The 17,103-nt window shown below is 46.0% G+C and overlaps 1 non-coding gene across 1 annotated transcript; it reads right to left on the bottom strand.

Annotated features, from left to right (window-relative positions):
• Nucleotides 1-944: 944 nt before the first annotated feature.
• Nucleotides 945-1,019, bottom strand: Trnat-ugu (transfer RNA threonine (anticodon UGU)). The gene has a single exon. It is a non-coding gene; the product is annotated as a tRNA-Thr (tRNA).
• Between the last annotated feature and the right edge of the window lie 16,084 nt (nucleotides 1,020-17,103).

Below are 17,103 nucleotides of genomic sequence, written 5' to 3'. Positions count from 1 at the left end.
TCATGCACGATGGAGCTCCTGCACATTTCAGTCGAAGTGTTCGTACGCTTCTCAACAACAGATTCGGTGACCGATGGATTGGTAGAGGCGGACCATTCCATGGGCTTCACGCTCTCCTGACCTCAACCCTCTTGACTTTCATTTATGGGGGCATTTGAAAGTTCTTGTCTACGCAACCCCGGTACCAAATGTAGAGACTCTTCGTGCTCGTATTGTGGACGGCTGTGATACAATACGCTATTCTCCAGGGGCTGCATCAGCGCATCAGGGATTCCATGCGACGGAGGGTGGATGCATGTATCCTCGCTAACGGAGGACATTTTGAACATTTCCTGTAACAAAGTGTTTGAAGTCACGCTGGTACGTTCTGTTGCTGTGTGTTTCCATTCCATGATTAATATGATTTGAAGAGAAGTAATAAAATGAGCTCTAACATGGAAAGTAAGCGTTTCCGGACACATGTCCACATAACAAATTTTCTTTCTTTGTGTGAGGAATGTTTCCTGAAAGTTTGGCCGTACCTTTTTGTAACACCCTATATGTATATGCCATTTTTGCGTCTCGGGCTGCAGTCTCCATTATGATGGTCCTGGCTGACTGGCTGACCATTGATCGTTGGGATTTCCATTCGGCCGTGGCTCTGTTAGCTCTCTCTCCGCACCAGCCTGTCAACCTTGTTTATAATAGCTCCATCTTCCTTTGATGGAGTGGCTCAGCACGGCGCCCACACTTTCTGATAGTGCCGTTATGACATGTAATGCCACAAGCTCAAAGTCTTTGTCTCACCAATAGAATATTTGATAGATGACATGATTGCTGTTGTGTAACCTTTCGTTTCGTATTCATAAAAGAATTCCAGTACTGAGTAATACTTGATAATTAAATAGACACCCTAGTTGCAAGCAGGCGTTGATACACTTCATTGGGGACATGTTGAAAATGTGTGCCCCGACCGGGACTCGAACCCGGGATCTCCTGCTTACATGGCAGACGCTCTATCCATCTGAGCCACCGCGGGCACAGAGGATAGTGCGTCTGCAGGGACTTATCCCTTGCACGCTCCCCGTGAGATCCACATTCCCAACATGTCCACAACACTACATTCGTAGTGCGCCTAATAGATGTTTGCCCATCATACTCTCTGATATCGTACAACTCTGTGAACAGTTGGAACAAAAACATTGTCAGGTTCTAATACGGGCGCGGCCCTTCTGCAATACCAAAGATGTACAGACCTATGATACACTTTGGGTCTGTCACTCAGACACGCAGCTGCAAAAGCTTTCGAGATGCGCCCACAACGTCATTGTCAAGCGAGCTTTGCGTCCTCTATTTGTTGATATAGGTAGTTTGGGGACTCTACGACTGTGTGAGTGATGTGTAGACGAGGAACATTTCTTGGTATGCATGGGGTCTCATGCTTCGTGGCAGTGTTTATACATGTTTTCTTACGTATGCTACTGGTTTTTCGTGTTTTCGTGGGGCAATATTGCAACAACGTAAACCGTTTTCATCACCAGACGATATCTGAGGGGCTGAATCACGAAATTACCTTCTCTTTCCTTATGTGTGCTGATTACCCTGCCTCCATTGCTCCGTTTCTGATTGTCCTTCGATTTGGAGGAAGCCAATTCGATTCTCAGTGGTGGAATAAGTTTCCATCGCTAGTATTTGGCCGGCAATGGGAAGAGAGTTCACTCCTGATCAACATCCTAGAAAGACGCAATATGAAACTGTTGGTGGTGATTCATCTATCCCACTAGGACGTTACGTTTGTCGACTCTCAGGGTGCTTTTCGAGGTGAGTGGGCTACATGCTAGCACTTCCTTCTCCAATTATTATCAACAACAATACAAACATTACACTGAAAGTTACAAGCATTTATAATAGTCACCGACACGAAAGAGGAAGAGTTGACACACAAAATTCACCCTTCGCAATGAAAGTTGCCAGTATGCGCGTCTAAGAGAAGCCACTTAAGTTCAGACTCTAAGGGGTACCTCAGGCAATAACATCACACCACTTTACCTCATCCATTCCCCGTTTGTCTTCCTGTGTTCTGTCAAGCGTCTGTTCTCATTTACTGCTGACTGACTGCCAACTTCAGCCAAATCACCCAACTGCACTCCACTGCGTTTCATGGCGTGCCTCAGCTCTGGACACGTGTCAGAGATATCTTAATTTATCAGCCTTGTTTGGATGCATCAAACGAGTGAAGCATTCATGCCACAAGTGTAAGAGCTCCACTGCCATAGTTGATTGACCGATGTATGACATTCCACACTGCCTCGGGATGCTATAAATTACGAGCTGGCATAGGCCTCACTAACATTTAACGATTGCAAATAAGTTTCTTATCTTATTCAGTGGGCATGCCACATCTTTTGTGCTATACTTAAGGGCTCTTCCGATTTACCCATAAATGACCCCTACATAGGGGTGGGGGAGGGATATGCCATGGCGTTTGTATTTTCCATTTTCTTTTTCTCCCTCCACGTGGTACTTTTATGCTCAAGCTTTTTTCTTATTCTAATGAGTGTAATAGCTGTTCGTGAGAAAAAACTGCCCTATATGTAATTCAGAAGCAACCCTAGCGTCACTAGGCAGGCTGTGTGTATAAAAATCTTCTATCACGTAAGAATGGCGTACTGAAGACTTTGGTACACAGAGCATCGAGCATTTGCTGCTTGCATGTGTTAGAGTTGCAGCGTATTTGTGAGGGTTACGGAATAAGGAATGGTGTAGAGGGAAATCGTGGGATTGTGCTACTGCTAGAGTTCATCTTATGTACAAATACTATACTCAAACTGCTGTGTCTAGACAAGACAGTCTAGACACAAGGGAGGTAGCCGAAAGGGCACGCGTCAACTCAAGCCGTCTTGCGTTAAGTCTGGAACAGGATACGTGATGAAAGCTATAAAGAAAAGAACGGAGCTTCTCGTATACTTAACTTTAATTCTTTGTGGTACATTTCTCTTGATAATACAAGTGAGACTCTCTCCAGATATGGTTAATGGCGCCTTGCTAGGTCGTAGCCATGGACTTAGCTGAAGGCTATTCTAACGGTCTCTCGGCAAATGAGAGAAAGGCTTCGTGTGTGTAGTCGCTAGCAATGTCGTCCGTACAACTGGGGCGAGTGCTAGTACGTCTCTCGAGACCTGCCTTGTGGTGGCGCTCGGTCTGCAATCCTGACAGTGGCGACACGCGGGTCCGACATGTACTAATGGAACGCGGCCGATTTAAGCTACCACCTAGCAAGTGTGGTGTCTGGCGGTGACACCACATTCCTCCCCCGCAAATTGGCGAACGGTCGTGTGATAAGGCTTCCGCCCGCCGTGGGGAGGACCCCATGTTGACGTATGCGATGGGGTGGGGAGCCTAACAACAGGCGAGGCCGTGCCACCCGCACCCTGCCATTCGGTCCGAGGGGAGCTAGGAAACGCCTGAAAACCTAGTCCAGGGTGCACATCAGCATGCGGTGTATGCGCCCGTAATGAGACAGGAGGGGCCGAAGGGTCGACCTCCATTGCGTCGGGGGATCCGACGCGTGATGACGACATCTGGGCCGGAGCGGGCAAGAGTTCCATGGCGGAGGACAGCTGGTCACGGGAAGCGATCTGCGGGGCGTGACCCAGGGAGGCGCTGGGCGGCTGCAGCGAAGCGTCCACTGCGGGCGGCGCCGGCGGGAGAACAGGCGGCGGCGGCATGTCGCCATGAGGCAAAATGGAAGGCATCGTCGGTAACACCTGGGGATGAGGCGAGCCAGTAGATGGGTCCCCAGGGCGCTGACCGGACGGCACCGTTGCTGAAAGCAGACGGGGAGCGGCAGAACCCAGGCGACGACAGAGGCGCAGCTGATTGAGATGCCGACGCACCTCACCAGAGGCCCCCAAAACCAAATACATCGCGCGGCCGAGGCAGCGAAGAATGCGCGCTGCGAGCCAACGCCGTGAACCGCGATAGGTGCGATAGAAGACAACGTCGCCAGGAGCAAAAGCAGGAGTCTGCCGCTGCACAGGAACCTGATGCGGCGGATGCAGCAAAGACATCAAGGTTCGATGAGGACGACCATGGAGCAACTCAGCCGGCGAGCGACCATCGCGGGGCTGAGAGCGATACGAGGACAAAAAGAGCAATAACGCGTCCTCCCGAGAATGCGACTCTTTCAACTTCAACATCTGTGACTTGAAAGTCCGGACCAATCGTTCAGCGGCACCGTTCGACTGAGGCGAAAACGGCGCGGACGTCAGATGTTGAATACCATTGGCTGTGCAGAAGGACTGAAATTCTGCGGACATGAATTGTGGGCCATTGTCGGAAACAATAGTCTGTGGAAGACCTTCAATGCAAAAAATAGCAGACAACGCTTGGATGGTGGCAGAAGACGTCGTGGAAGACATCCGGACAACAAAAGGAAAATTACTGAAAGAATCGACCACAACCAACCATCGAGCATTCCAGAATGGGCCAGCAAAATCGATGTGCAAGCGTTGCCAAGGGGAAGTGGCTTGTGGCCATGCAAAGAATTTCCGCGGCGGCGCGGATTGTTGTTCGGCACACACCATTCAAGAAGAGCACATATTCGTAATCGCAGCATCGATTCCGAACCAAGTACAGTGCTGACGAGCAAGTTGTTTCGTGCGCACTATACCCCAATGTCCTTGGTGAAGAAGCTGTAAGACAGAGGACTGTAACGAACGTGGGACCACGACTCGGGACTGATCATTATCAGAACGCAACTGCAAAACACCACGTCGAACAAAAAGTCTCTCCTTGTGAGCAAAAAATCGGCGAACCAGCGGATCTGCGATCCGTGACTCTGACAAGGGCCATTGCGTAGCAACAAAACGCAAAACAGTAGCAAGGACAGGGTCAGAAGCTGTGGCTGCAGCTACACGACGAAAATCAATCGGAAACGAGTCGACCACGTCATCGGTTTCCGAATCAATGAACATGCAAGCAAGTTCGGAAGAATCGAATGCTCTTGCGACCTCATTACGCAATGCGTGGGGAACATTGCGCGCTCTAAAAAATTTCGGTTGCGCGTGGACTTTCAGTTCCAAATGTGCTTCATAGTTCTTAGCGCAACCAAGGCACGGTGCAAAAATGTCTGCAAATTCGTCACACAGACGAGAAACACTGTCTGAAGGCACAGTCTCGTTCACTGATAGGACCTGATTGACGATAGACAAGTTAAACAATTGAAATAAATCTAAACCAAACAAGTTCACTGCAGTAGAAGAACGAAGAACGTAAAATGACACAAGTTTTGTTTGTTCCTTGTACGTTGCAAGAAGGCTGCACTGTCCTAACACAGGGATATTCTGTCCTGAATAACTCGTGAGCTGAACATTTGCGGCACGCAACGGAGGTGCGCCCAGTTGTTTGTACGTGGCTTGATTGAGCAATGAAACTGCAGCTCCGGTATCGAGCTGGAACGGTATCACTTGTCCGGCAAAGTCCAAATCTACAAAAAGTTTATTGGCCTGCTGACGACAAGAGCGACTGTTTTGTGCAACTTGAACAGACACTGGTACAGAATCACGTGCGACGTGACGGGATTTGCGTCGACGTCGACGCACACTCTTTGTGGGACGAACACAGTCACTGTTAGCGAGAGGAACACTGGGTGGAGTGGCACTAACTACATGAATGTCCATTGGCGAAGGTTCACGAGCCCGATTGTCCTTGGTTCAATTCCGGCGCGAAGCAAAGGGCCTGGAATGGTTGTGAGTGTCTGATCTGAGCTTTTTCTGGCAAACACTTTGAACATGCCCTTTCTTATTACAGAAAAAGCAAATAGCTTGGCGTGACGGGCAATTCTCACGCGAATGTCTAGTTGCACACCGCGGGCATGATTTCACCGCATTTGCTTGCTTGCGCGGGACATGTGGCGGCGCGGACGTGCGCGAGGGCAGGTTAGCGTTCCGTGCAGCGCGCCCGGCGGGCCGGTTAATGTGACACACGGCTGGCGAAGTTTCAAATGATTCCTGAGCAAAGTCAAGTGTGTCTTGCCTATCTAATATGTCTATCACTTGCTGAAGGGAGGGATTTACTAGTTTCAAAATCTGTTCCCGTATGCGAACATCAGAAACGTTCTGTGCTATTGCATCACGTACCATTGTATCTGAATAAGGGAGTCCACATTCACGTGCAAAAGCACAATCCCTTGTAAGGCCTTGCAAAGTTGCAACCCACTCCCTATTAGTCTGACCGGCCGTACGTTTTGTACGAAAGAACGCATACCTTTTTGCAACGACATTTACTGTTTCCTTGAAATAGGCATCTAAAGCGGACAAAATTTCTTCGTATAACAGAGTTGCTATGTCGCGCCGGGGAAACAATTTCACTATCACACGGTAGGTGGACACACCTACACACGAAAGCAAAAACGGCTGCTGCTCATTACCTTGAATTCTGTAGGCGGCGAGATGAAATCCAAATTGTCGCGACCATTCCGTCCAGCTTTCGTTGTCTGGACGAAAAGCACGGAACGGTGGTGCAACTGCGGGTTGTGGCTGCAGTAGCGATGAAGCGGCGGCGGCCGCATCGTTTTGCAGCGCACGTTGACCCTGGACGAGCTGTCCAAGGGCATCCAATAAGGCCTGCGTCTGCTGATTCTGCAAGCGATAAAATTCGGACAGTACATCTGGAGAATGTGGCGAAGCCATGACACAATTAATTTAAGCAAGTAGAAAGAACACGTTTACACTCGTCGCCACTTATGCTGTGTCTAGACAAGACAGTCTAGACACAAGGGAGGTAGCCGAAAGGGCACGCGTCAACTCAAGCTGTCTTGCGTTAAGTCTGGAACAGGATACGTGATGAAAACTATAAAGAAATGAACGGAGCTTCTCGTATACTTAACTTTAATTCTTTGTGGTACATTTCTCTTGATAATACAAGTGAGACTCTCTCCAGATATGGTTAATGGCGCCTTGCTAGGTCGTAGCCATGGACTTAGCTGAAGGCTATTCTAACGGTCTCTTGGCAAATGAGAGAAAGGCTTCGTGCGTGTAGTCGCTAGCAATGTCGTCCGTACAACTGGGGCGAGTGCTAGTACGTCTCTCGAGACCTGCCTTGTGGTGGCGCTCGGTCTGCGATCCTGACAGTGGCGACACGCGGGTCCGACATGTACTAATGGACCGCGGCCGATTTAAGCTACCACCTAGCAAGTGTGGTGTCTGGCGGTGACACCACACAAACTCCCACAAGTTTTCTATAAATTGCCCTATCATTTTGATGAAATGGTAACAGGCTTGACTCGTATTTAAGGGGATGGCGTTTCACACCTTTTTGGTCAGCCATATTTAGGTTTTCTGCCGTTTCCCTAAATCACTTAATGTAAATGTCTGGTTGGTTCGCCTGTAAAGACGTCCGACATAGTGATCTGCCCCTAACGATCTCGACAGGGCGTTAGCCGCTAATATTTCTCCCTTTCTGTACAACACCTTATACTGGGTGATCAAAAAGTCAGTATAAATTTGAAACCTGAATAAATCACGGACTAATGTAGATAGAGAGGTACAAATTGACACACATTCTTGGAATGACATGGGGTTTTATTAGAACCAAAAAAATACAAACGTTCAAAAAATGTCCGACAGATGGCGCGTCATCTGATCAGGACAGCAAGAATTAGCATAACAAAGTAAGACAAAGCAAAGATGATGTTCTTTATAGGGAATGCTCAATATGTCCACCATCATTCCTCAGCAATAGCTGTAGTCGAGGAATAATGTTGTGAACAGCACTGTAAACCATGTCGGAGTTATGGTGAGGCATTGGCGTCGGATGTTGTCTTTCAGCATCCCTAGAGATGTCGGTCGATTACAGTACACTTGCGACTTCAGGTAACCTCAAAGCCAATAATCGCACGGACTGAGGTCTGGGGACCTGGGAGGCCAAGCATGATGGAAGTGGCGGCTGGGCACACGATCATCACCAAACGACGCGCGCAAGAGATCTTTCATGCGTCTAGCAATACTTTGTTGTTGTTTTTTTTTTTTGGTTCTGATAAAACCCCATGTCATTCCAAGCATGTGTGTCAATTTTTACCTCTCTATCTACATTATTTCGTGGTTTATTAGATTTTTCAAATTTATACTGACTTTTTGATCACGCGGTACTTCGCCTCATCTGACATTACCAAACGTCTCTTGCGTAACCTCTAAATCCTCTATTTTCTCCAATAGACTTTTCAGAGACCTACAACGCTTTCTTTCCAACATAAGATTAATTTCTCCTATTTCCTTTCCCTTCATGTGTCATCTAAATATTACAGGTGTTTAGTTATACCAGTTACACCGGACATTGTGCAACTTCGTTACGTCGCTTTCTGGTGGTTATTATTACTAACAAGAACTGGCACAATGTCCAGCACCTTCTGTACAAGAGGTTTTGAAGAGTAGCTACCTATTTCTCATTACTTTTGTGACTTTTCTTTTAAATCTGACATCCAGAATTTAAAGTGCATTAAAATATAATTTCAAACACGAGCTCATTTGGAATATAGTCAAGTTTCTTCACTACGTCTACTTTATGACATCACAATTACTAATATTCGATGTATATTTGATACTAAGGAAGTCCTCCTATGACCATCTCCCTTTCAGTCATCCATCCCATCCAGTTTAAATCTGAAATAAACCTCGAGCTATGCAATACCTATAGTAGCTTCTCAACTGTAACTTTAAGGACATCTCCATATGGGTACAGAGGGTCTACACTACTGCCGGTCTTTATAGGCCGTGCAAATATTCACTACATTTTCTTTTCCATTGTTCCATTATTTCCAGATGATGTACTGCACGTGGAACTATTGTGCTCTCTAAGGGGTGGTAAAAATAAAATCTGACCTGAAAATGCTTATAAATTTATAAAATATTTACAGCAGATGCTTGAAATTGTCACTGTTGACGCTGATTTATCTAACTGTCAATCACGAGCAGCAGCTCTTCCTGACCTATGGCAGCAATGGAGTTTTCAGTGTTTCTCTGGAGCTCTTCCAGTGTGTCCGTGTTATCAGAGTATTCCTGATATTTTAGCTTGCCTCACCGGAAAAAATAACAGGGCGTGAGACTGATGGTCATGTGCTCGTTTCAAAGTTGTTTGTGCTGTCTGTACTGTTTCCACATTCCGATAAAGTATTCAGTCTTGATTTCAAATGATTTCATTGCTATCTGGATTACGTTGTCACGAAATGGCGAAATCACGTCTCGTTAGAGTTTTATTTTAATCTAGACGTACCTCAGTGATGGTACCCAGCAATCGTATAAAACGTAAACTCTATCCACTGGCCCAGGCTGGATCATCAGTACCGACTGTGCGCCGTGTCGTGCGGGCCAGTGGTGTCATTAGATGCGCTATGTAGGACGAGGTGTCAGCACACTGCTGTCCCTGCCGTTTTCTGTTTTCACAACCTGGAGTAGCTAATAATCGCTCTTCAGTTTACATCACGTGGCTGATAGCATCACTTCCTAGTCATCTCAGAAAGAAAAAAAAAAACCTTAACAGTACCGGGATTCGCACCCTGGTCTCCGCATGACCACTCAGCTACCAAGGGTGACCTAATAAACTTGTTGCGATGGCGAAAAAAAGTCCGTATGGTTTCTCTTAGAAGATTGTAGCAGCGTCGGTGTGGTTCCTAGCTATAAAATCTACAACTGCTGAGTTAATCGCTAAGGGCTTCAGGTCATTCACCCATCTATTACTGTTTAAAGTATTTGATATAATTCTCCGAAGTAAGGTTACATTTACTGAAAAACTTTATTATTATTTTCTAAAGTTATATATCATTCTGATTGTGGTGGTTAAGTTCCTATGGGACCGAACTGCTGTAGTCATCGGTTCCTAGGATTACACACTACTTAATCTAACTTAAACTAACTTACGCTAGGAACAACACACATAATCATGCCCGATTCTGATTGTGGTGGTTAAGTTCCTATGGGACCGAACTGCTGTAGTCATCGGTTCCTAGGATTACACACTACTTAATCTAACTTAAACTAACTTACGCTAGGAACAACACACATAATCATGCCCGAGAGAGGACTCGAACCGCTGACGGGGACAACTGCTCGAACCGTGGCAAGGCGACTGAGACCGCGCGGCAAATATGATGAAGTAGATTTGTAATTAGTGCGTAGTGGCTGATAATATCTTTGCTGATATTCGTACGACCTACATTCGAAGAAAATATGATTCATATCTCGTACTACTACATCGTCACATTCACAGTAAGCAATATTTCGACGCTTGTCTATGGAGATGAATGGCGAATGATACAGGATTAAACCTCGTGCGTCCGTTGCTGAGCGGCAAGCATGTCTCACAACCACGAATGGGACCTTGATTCCATTACCTGTATTTCCAGCGATTTTTCCTTGGTGACGGGAACAGAACGGAACGCAGTCAATCACTTGGCGCCTACTAAGGCGATAGATTAATGATAATTAGCAGGACCAAGGCCAGGAAAGCCTCTCTTCACTGCATCAAAATGACGCCATATGGTGCTGGATGGTATAGTGGCCGGGCATTATGGCATAGTCCTGTGGGGCTGATGGTCGAGTTACTTCTTTATAACCATTTGAAACTAGCGACTGGAGAGAATGTTGGGTTGTATTTTAGTCTCCTAAAGTTGTGTATTCTCTCGTTAAGACGCGGAAACGTTTTCTTAGGTGCCTGGCACTAAACCCAATTCTTACTTCTGTTTCTTTTGTGTTAGCAGAAGAGCCAACACCGTGTTACGAGTGGAGGCCGAAACGCACGCGTTTTAGCTCAAGCAGGCTAGCGTGAGGAGGGAAGAACTATACTGACGTGAGGTATGATTCACAATATTATCTGTTCACAATACATTCTTGAAGATAGTCATTATAGTAACTGAATATGGCGCCTTGCTAGGTCGTAGCAAATGACGTAGCTGAAGGCTATGCTAAACTGTCGTCTCTGCAAATGAGAGCGTATGTAGTCAGTGAACCAACGCTAGCAAAGTCGGCTGTACAACTGGGGCGAGTGCTAGGGTGTCTCTCTAGACTAGACCTGCCGTGTAGTGGCGCTCGGTCTGCAATCACTGATAGTGGCGACACGCGGGTCCGACGTATACTAACGGACCGCGGCCGATTTAAAGGCTACCGCGTAGCAAGTGTGGTGTCTGGCGGTGACACCACAGTATCTTTTCAGTGGGTCAGCGCAGTTATTAAGACACTGTACTCGCATTCGGGAAGGCAGTGATTCAAATTTTCGACGGCTATCCACATTTAGCTCTTCTATGATTTCCCTTACATGCTAAAAGTAAATGCCGAGGTGGTGCCATTGAAAAGGACACGATGCATTTCGTTCCCCATCATTTCCAAAAATGAGCGTGTGATCAGTCTCTAATGACCTGTTCCTCGATGTAAAATTAAACCTACATTTCCCACTGTTTCTCTTCCACAATATATGGTGGTCAGAAACCGTCTTAAAAGCTTGTAAGGGGATTTCAGGGTAGGTTATGCTGAGAGACAGCTGTTAAGAAAAGAATTAGGTACGTTGTGCCGTTTCCGAGGTAATTAAAACTAAACTTCACCAATCAGGAGAACGCAAATTCTAGCGGCTTGCCAGATACAGTTAGTGTCAGTCGTTCTCATAGCGTAGGTGATAGCGCAAGAGACTGCTCAGCGTTTGGCTCTGGTTCGATCCTTACAATCGTATCGTCCTCTTTCTGGTCTTAACAAAATAAAATAATAAACGAAGAACTCGATTGGCGACGCCGACCTGGCGGACCGCTTGAATTTGCGCACGCAAAGGCCTAATTGGGTAACCTCGGTTCTGATTAACTCGGAAACGGCGCAACATACAGATTTTTTTTCAACATTTATTTCTCTGCACAACCCACACTGCAACGACCTTACAATCTTTTCTTACTTTTTCTGACCACTTTGTGTATGCAGCACCTTCACATGAAATCGCCACGCGGTTCGGGCGCAACGTGCAGATCTGTGTCCAGATTGCTGCTGTTATTGCAGCTGTCGCCACGGAGATATCTGAAATAGGAGACGGCGGATTTGGTCGCCCTCAGCGAGACGAGTAACGAGCAGCGCCATGAGGCTGCCCTCAGTGGCGGGTGTACTGGCAGGCACAGGCGCATCGCAGCTGTATTGGGCGTACTGGCGTTGCCTGATACCAGGAAGGACGGCAGCTGTGGCTGACTGATGGAGCGATATGCCGGCCTATGGAGTACACTAGCTGCGCTGCGCTCTCCCACCTGCGGCGTCCTGTACGCAGCCGAGCGCCGTGAAAGGGACGCCTCCTATGTGGACCGTGCATCGCCTTCAGCATGTGCGTTTTCAACGTCCACAAGGCTCCTCTAAACCTCTCTGTCACAGTGTTGATAAAAGGAACATCGTTTGCATCTACAAACATACTCCGCCGGCCTCTGTACAATGCTTGATGAGGACAGTTCTTAACCAATACTCAAATTAGCTACTTGCTGCTTTATCCCACTCACGTAACGGGTGAGGGGAAAGTGTCTGTCTGTTTACACTGTACGCCCTCTAATATTTGTTACCTTAACCTTAAGTACTGACCTTACGACTTATCTTAGAAGAAAGATTAAGGAAAGGCAAACCGACATTTCTAGCATTTGTAGACTTAGAGAAAGCGTTTGACAATGTCGACTGGAATACTCTCTTTCAAATTCTGAAGGTGGCAGGGGTAAAATACAGGGATCGAAAGGCTGTTTACAATTTGTACAGAAACCAGATGGCAGTTATAAGAGTCGAGGGGCATGAAAGGGAAGCGGTGGTGGGGAAGGGAGTGAGACAGGGTTGTAGCCTCTCCCCGATGTTATTCAATCTTTATGTTGAGCAAGCAGTAAAGGAAATAAAAGAAAATTTCGGAGTAGGTATTAAAATCCATGGAGAAGAAATAAAAACTTTGAGGTTCACCGATGACATTGTAATTCTATCAGAGACAGCAAAGGACTTGGAAGAGCAGTTGAACGGAATGGACAGTGTCTTGAAAGGAGGTTATAAGATGAACATCAACAAAAGCAAAACGAGGATAATGGAATGTAGTCGAATTAAGTCGGGTGATGCTGAGGGGATTAGATTAGGAAATGAGACACTTAAAGTAGTAAAGGAGTTTTGATATTTGGGGAGCAAAATAACTGAAGATGGTCGAAGTAGAGAGGATATAAAATGTAGACTGGCATTGGCAAGGAAAGCGTTTCTGAAGAAGAGAAATTTGTTAACATGAAGTATAGATTTAAGTGTCAGGAAGTCGTTTCTGAAAGTATTTGTATGAAGTGTGGCCATGTATGGAAGTGAAACATGGACAATAAATAGTTTGGACAAGAAGAGAATAGAAGCTTTCGAAAGAATGCTGAAGATTAGATGGGTAGATCACATAACTAATGAGGAGGTATTGAATAGAATTGGGGAGAAGAGGAGTTTGTGGCACAACTTGAAAAGAAGAAGGGACCGGTTGGGAAGACATGTTCTGAGGCATCAAGGGGTCACAAATTTAGCACTGGAGGGCAGCGTGGAAGGTAAAAATCGTAGAGGGAAACCAAGAAATGAATACACTAAGCAGATTCAGAAGGGGAGATGAAGAAGCTTGCGCAGGATAGAATAGCATGGAAAGCTGCATCAAACCAGTCTCAGGACTGACGACCACAACAACAACCTTAAAATAATCCTGAACACATTTCGTAAGTACACAAGTGTTCTATTTACAGCAGATTATAAAGTGATGTCAAATCGCCGAACTTATAAGAAAATGAATACAAACACTGATCTCAGCAGGCACTATACATTTAATGAGCACTGGATGCAAGCATATACAGGGTGTCCCAGGATAAATGATCTACATTCAGGGATATGACATGAATGATCAAGGAGCATACCAAACGTGGCCTCTAAAACCTATATCTCAAGAGCTAAAAGCAATTCTTCATCTTCGATACCGTTATACAGATTTCTTCTGCAATCTGTTTGTTTCCCATAGTTTGAGGCGTGGCAGTACGGACCAAAACAAGAAAAAAATGTCCACTAGTCATGAGTGGAAAGTGCTTACCTTAACAGCTATGAGCACTTGCGCATTTTCGCAACAGTAAGAAACGTCTCTTCTACTGCATAAGTGCTCACAGCTCTTAAGGTATGTAAATTAGAACCCGTATTTACCAAGCTATTTTTTTCTTGTTTTGATCCATACTACCACCTCTGAAAGTTTGTCTGTGGTTCCGTACCACGGACAACGGTTTCTTTTAATTAGTGCTACTTAGCTTACATCCTGTTGGGCATTTATTTAACAGCTTTTGTCTATCTTTAGCTACAACGTGCTTACAATTAGTTTCGGTATCACACTAGATCCTCTAAACGACTTTCTTCTTTCCGGACTCTGTATTAAGACTGTTCTCTTCTTCCGATACATCTGCTTCTCCTCCCGTCTCTTCTTCGTGTTCATCTTCATCTAGGGATTGAAACAGAAGATGAATTTTGCCGTCAGAGAGATTATATGGTATTCTAAGAGCAATAAGATTCCTTATAAAAACAAAATCATCCTATTAGACAATAAATGTTGATTGGAACACCAGGAAAAACAAATGATGTTTTGTAGTTCTATGAAACTCGTATTATATCCTCGACGGCACGTATCCATCAGAAATGAGGGTATCGGCAAGAGTAACCTGGGGCAGTGTGGTAGGACGCTCTTAGTACCTATATACAAAATGATATGATGGACTGGGTGAGGAGCAATCTGCGGCTGTTTTATGATGACGCTTTGATGTATAGAAGGTGCGTTGAGTAATCGTAGAACGTTAGGAGACGACGTAAAAAAATTCTAGTAAGTATAATGAATCGTAGCTTGCTCTGAATGGAGATAAATGTAAGTCAATTGAGATGGCCAGGAGAAACAATCCCATAGTGTTCGAATACGGCATCATAAGTGTACTAGCTGACACGAAAATGTTCAAATGTGTGTGAAATCTTATGGGACTTAACTGCTAAGGTCATCAGTCCCTAAGCTTACACACTACTTAACCTAAATTATCCTAAGCACAAACACACACACCCATGCCCGAGGGAAGACTCGAACCTCCGCCGGGACCAGCCGCACAGTCCATGACTGCAGCGCCCGAGACCGCTCGGCTAATCCCGTGCGGCTACCTGACACAGTCACTTCGATTAAATATTTAGACACAACGTTGCATACCGATATGAAACGAAACTAGCACATAAGGATGGTAGTAGAGAAGTCAAATGGTCGACTTTGTTGCGGCCAATTCTTGAGTGCTGCTCGAGTATCCTGGATCCCACCGAATCAGATTAATGGTAGGATTGGCAGCAATTCAGAGGCCGACCGGTGTGGCCGACCGGTTCTAAGGCGCTTCAGTCTGGAACCGCAAGACCACTAGGATCGCAGGTTCGAATCCTGCCGCGGGCATGGATGTGTGTGATACCCTTAGGTTAGTCAAGTTTAAGTATTTCTAAGTTCTAGGGGACTGATGACCTCAGATGTTAAGTCCCATAGTGCTCAGAGCCATTTTTTGAGAAATTCAGAGACGTGCTGATAGATTTGTCACCAGTAAGCATCGTCCACCCCGGCCCTACCGCACCACCCTTCACCGCGTCGCGCTGCGCAAATCAAAAGGAAGAGATTCCTCACAGCGCGGCGCTTCCGGCGTGGACGTCAAACCACGCCGCTTTGCGCAACAACGAACACGTTCCGCGCAGTGTTTGTGCATCAGAGGAAATGGTTCAATCATGCACGCTCTGTCTGGACAGCATTTTTCGTTCCCATCTTCATCAACGCGACGTACACAATGGAACATTGCTGCGCAGCTACGAACACTCTGCTCCACTGTGCTCAGTTTTGTCCTGGTCTGCGCAGTTTTGCGCTATTTTGCGCCAGCCGTTTGCGCGTGGCGCAGTGCTGCGCGGCGCCTCCGGTGTGGACGCTGATTTGTGAACTGAAATGAAAATCCCTCGAAAGTAGATGTCCTTTCTGCGAAACACTATTGAGAAAATTTAGAGAACCGGCATTTGCAAGTGACTGCACAACGATCTGCTGCCACGAAAATACATTTCCCGCGTCGTCCACGGAGATAGGAAAAGGGAAATAAGGCTCGTACAGAGGCCTATAGACAGTCTATTTTCCCTCGCTCTATTAGCGACGGTTCAATCCCGCGTCCAGCCATCCTGATTTAGGTTTTCCGTGATTTCCCTAAATCACTTCAGGCAAATGCCGGGATGGTTCCTGTGATAGGACACGGCCGACTTCCTTCCTCATCCTTCCCTAATCCGATGAGACCGATGACCTCGGTGTTTGGTCTCTTCCCCCAAATCAACTCAACCAATCTATTGGCGAGTGAAACAGGAAAGGAAATGACAAGTAGTGGTAGAAGGTACCTCCGCCATGCACCATGGCTTGCGGAGAACATGTAGTTGTAGATGTAGTTGAAAAATAAATGCCAAAATCATGTAATGAATAAAAAACAACAGATTAAATGTATTTCTGTAATTACACTACTGGTATATTTTTGTCCCAAAGGACGCCTCAGTAAACGCTAAAACACGTCAACTAGTTGCATATGTTCCGACAACACTATTGCTTCTTGTGTTACTTGCAGACACTTCAACAATATACATGAAATGTGTCAGCAGCTCCGTATACGAACCAGCTGAATAAGGGAATGATGACAATGAAAATTTGTACCGAAATGGGACTCGAACCCGTATTTCTCGCTTTACTTGAGCGGTCGAATTAACCGCTTTGGCTATCTGTGAACGACTCACGGCCAGATACCACTTCCATCTACCGTCGTTCCTGCGTCACAACCTATACTCGTACACACCTTATTGGATTCCCGTACAAGCGAGGACACTTTAACTGAAAGTCTGCGGAGAAATATGATATTCTAGTGCCTGTGCTGTTAAGAAGAACGACGCAATATTCGTTTGGACAGGCATTCCGTCCAGTTTATATATGAAATAAACCTCTGGCTACGCAATACCAGTAGTAATTTTCGTCCTGTACAATGGAGACTGTATCTCTTAAGATATTTCCATGTGTATGCAGAGGGTCTATACAGCATCCTGTCTTTATCGTCCGTTGCAA

This window comes from Schistocerca nitens, chromosome 3 (assembly GCF_023898315.1).
Source record: "Schistocerca nitens isolate TAMUIC-IGC-003100 chromosome 3, iqSchNite1.1, whole genome shotgun sequence".
In the NCBI taxonomy this organism is placed as follows: Eukaryota; Metazoa; Arthropoda; class Insecta; order Orthoptera; family Acrididae; genus Schistocerca; species Schistocerca nitens.
Note: the sequence above shows the minus strand (reverse complement) of the source record. Positions and strands in the feature narration are given on the sequence as shown.